Source organism: Microtus ochrogaster, chromosome 16 (genome assembly GCF_000317375.1).
Source record: "Microtus ochrogaster isolate Prairie Vole_2 chromosome 16, MicOch1.0, whole genome shotgun sequence".
NCBI classification, from domain to species: domain Eukaryota; kingdom Metazoa; phylum Chordata; class Mammalia; order Rodentia; family Cricetidae; genus Microtus; species Microtus ochrogaster.
In genome coordinates this window covers 29,322,788-29,326,697 of record NC_022018.1, presented here as the reverse complement: position 1 = coordinate 29,326,697, position 3,910 = coordinate 29,322,788, and the positions used below count along the sequence as shown (strand labels likewise).

At 38.8% G+C, this 3,910-nt stretch overlaps 1 pseudogene; it reads right to left on the bottom strand.

Moving 5' to 3' along the window:
* LOC101993818 overlaps nt 1-3,910 on the bottom strand; it is a 90,299-nt pseudogene that overhangs the window by 12,854 nt on the left and 73,535 nt on the right.

The window sequence follows — 3,910 nt, the reverse complement described above, 5'->3', positions numbered from 1 at the left end:
CAAAAAAAAAAAAAAAAAAAAAAAAAAAAAAAAAAAAACAAAACGGACTCGTTTCCCTTCTCTCAGGAGGTTTCCAGAAGAAGTGTGAAAGACAGTCATAGCACGAGAAAGTATGAGAAGTGGATGGGGTAGCCCACGCCTACAATCCTAGCACTTGGGAGATGGAGAAGCGAGGTCAGAAGCTCAAGGTCATTCTTATCTACAAAGTGAATTCAACACCAGCCTGGAATGCATGAGATTTAGTTTTAAAAATAATCACTATCATCATCTTAACAGCTTTTTATCTTTGCTTCAAATATTTCCATTTTGTTGTGAAAGCCACACAGTCACCCCAAAGCCTCCATTACCTGTAACTAGAGTTAGACACTTTCAGTTCACTCAAATGATCTGTTGAATGGCTGTATAATGTGTTTACTAAAAAGTGTGATCTCATCCCCATTGCTACTTTATATCTTGCAAGTCTTCAGTACTAACTTATGAATGGAATGATTGTGGATTCTCAGAGACATTTTTAAAAAGTTTGACTTGCATTCTAAATGTTTATATTTATGCCCATAGATTAGTGCATCTCTCGGTCTTCATCAACGAAGTTTCCTTTTGCCATAAACAATAGCTAATACCAGGACCCACAACTATTTGTGTTCAGAAAGCAGGTGTTCATGGAGAGCTCACCTATAATTGGGACTTCTATAGCTCACCCTTTCTTCAAGAGGCATATGGAACTTCATGGAAGAGAAGGAAGAAAGAGTGTAAGAACCAGGGATCATGAAACTGGAAGCTGCTGTATAACAGTGTCTTCTGGATGGGATGGAACTGCTTGCATTCATGAGTCAACAGCAGCTGCTACCAATCCAGTCTACACTGCAGCACGGGCAGAGGGTGGAGTCTACACTGCAGCACGGACAGAGGATGGGTTGACAAGGACTCACCCTCCAGCTAACCTGCTACTGACAGTTGATGGCTTCTGGGAAACTGAAAACCCGTTTACTTCAGGCATGTGGCTGCAAGTAGACTGGCCATGTTCTAGTGAATGGCCTCATATTCAAGTGCATATAGACAGTATTAATCTACTTATTTGGTTATTGAAAAAAGAGAAAAGAAGAAGAAATGAAGTGGGGAAAGAGAAGTGAGAGTCTGAGAGGAGTTGGAGGTGTGAAATGAGTGGTGCATGTGAACAAAATACATTGCATACCTGTATGAAATTTTATAAACCTGTTCAAATAGTTGAAATTCTCTAACAAATACAGCTTCTTCCAAAAAAACTCAAAGAAAAACGTCAGTCCAATATTCCCACCGCTAGCCATTTTCTCCCATATGCTTTGCCCATAGGAATTTCTAACCAAGAGTAGAATGCAGGAGAAGCATTAGGTGATAAGAATTTAAAAATTAGTAAGAATACTTCCATCAAGGATTCATTATACTCATATATGTAAGTAAATGTATAGCAAGCATTGGGATTTGTCAGGAAACAATGTTAATAACAATAATGATAGATTATCCACCTACAAAATCCTTAACCTCCACATCTCCAGACCTAACATCTTGGCATCTCACCAAGTACCAATACGCATCCCCAAGCATGAAAAGAAGTAAATGTAGACAGTGAAAGGGAAGCCCAGGTAAAGCATCCACCAGCTGCAGGTCTCCTGCCTTCTGAACACACTTCCAGAATACTTAATAGCTAATGCTTTAGTTCCCAAGAGGCCCACTTACTCCATCTGAAGCAAACGTGCCAAATCCAAGCACTGGCATCAAGTTTCCATCATTCAGCTTCACTGAATGACTGTTTGAGATCCATGATGTCCACAACCTAACAAGTCTGAGCCTGGTCTTTTCTTCCTTACTAACCTGAGCTGAGTAAAAGGCAAGGCTCCAGCACTATTTATATCTGTCAAGATGGGCGGGGCCAGGATTGCAAAGGCTCTAAAAGAAAGCTGGAGTCCATTGAGTCCAATTGATTTCTTATAATCCCTCTATGACTTTTTTTTACAGGAAACACACCCAGAAAGTTTATCTATTAGAAGACATTGGATTTTCAGCTCATAAACAGCAAAGCTAGCCGTGACAATCTGCCCCTGATAATTACACCAGACTTACTCATAAGATGTAAAACTATCATCAAGGTGTTCATTTCTAAACATGAATTCTGCTAAAGGGTTTAATAATTTCCTTGCCCTCTATTTGTTTTATAAATCTTATAAAACTACTTTATAAAATTTATCAAACAGAGCATGTTATCTGAGCCTAAGCACCCAGACAACAAAATTCCTTGGGAATGTTCACCTTTAATTTAGTTATCTAAGTATCTTTTTCCTTCTGTTAAGATTTTTATTCAAAATTCACATTCTCTCTATTTTGCTTCTTTAATAATTTCTATTCAAGAAAAACTAGACTAATGTCACACATCAATCTCTGTAATGTTGCCTTTGTTTAAATACTTGTCTAGTTCCAGAATAGCCTGTTCCCCTTCAACTCAGTCTCTACCAACCTTATGAATTCTGCTTCTTAAGCTCAGCATACGTGCTTGAGTCTTGGGTTCTTCTTGACTCCTACAGCCTCATTAGATAAGATCCATCGTGCTTTCCTGTGACACCTTACATTGTTCTAATATCTATTAAAACAGCTCAATAAGCATGTTGGTCAATTACACTCTAAATTAATTCAGAGAATCAGTTAGAATCAGAAAACCCTAAGTAGCATTTTGTTCACTATCACAGATACGTCACACTTCCTCCTGTTGAAATACTACAACTGGTATTCCACTAGCACTATAATTTATCTTGTTAAATAATAGTCCATTCCTACCTCTTGGCAGGATCAAAATTTTGCCTGTTTTATTAATCCTTTTATTGTGTATTCTCCCAACATTTTACCAGATATAAACTTAATGAGTATATACTTTGTCTTTTCTTTTGTTCATCTGTTAACCTAAACAGAAATAAGGTTAACAATCTATGAAAAGCCTTGGCACTAATATAACACAGACCATAGAGAAGTAGTGGCCAAAAAAGAAAAGACTCATCCCAGGCACAGAGAAAAGCTGAGTTGTCAAGTTAGGCCCATTCTGACAATTGATAGAATGGTATTTGCATCCTTTCTTATGGTGATTTATAATGTTCTTTTTATGTGAACAAGAAGCCATCACATAAAATGGATGTAAAATTGATGCCTAGATAGCTTCTATTTTTCTCTTTTCAACTTGGAGATTAGAAAAAAATTAACCAGACAAACCAAAGAACCAGAGACACTCTGTTTCCTGTGAGAAATTCCTGATAAATGGCTAGAGGGTAGAAAGGAGTGAATCCCAGTGAAGTCGCACCAATAACCAGGAGAAACATATCATGCTGAAGCACTATCCTGTGTCATACATAGCCTTATAGGAAAAGATCAGGTGAAGAGTGGCTTCTGCCACAGTCAGTCCCTGGAAAATGCTGAGTCAGGGGCCATCAGCAACATTAGGAATTTTACTTAGCTTCAAAAAAGTTGAAAAATCGTTGAATGTTGATAAGTCTCTCCCCATTTTTAACTTCATTTTGGGTGCCCCTTCTTGTCACTGTTTCCTTGTGGTGCTTATTACTGTATAAAATGCTCTTGTTTTAGCTCATTTTAATTCATTATATGAATTTAAACCATACCTAATAGATATTAAAACTCGGAATCAGGAGGGCAAAGGGGAGGGTGGTAGTTCCTTTGTCTCCATAGCCTGCCTGCAGGGAGCAGGGTGGGCCCTTTGTTTGTGAGCTACCCAAGCAGTATCAAGTTTCGATCTGGGCACCCGGGAGAGACATCTTTGGGGTGAGTCAGTGCGGCTGCAGCCTGGAACAGGGAACTCAGACGTTCCTCATCCCTCCTACACTTCCTGCTCATCCTGCAGGGGCTATACTGCCCTATACCTCCTCTCTCTTCCTAT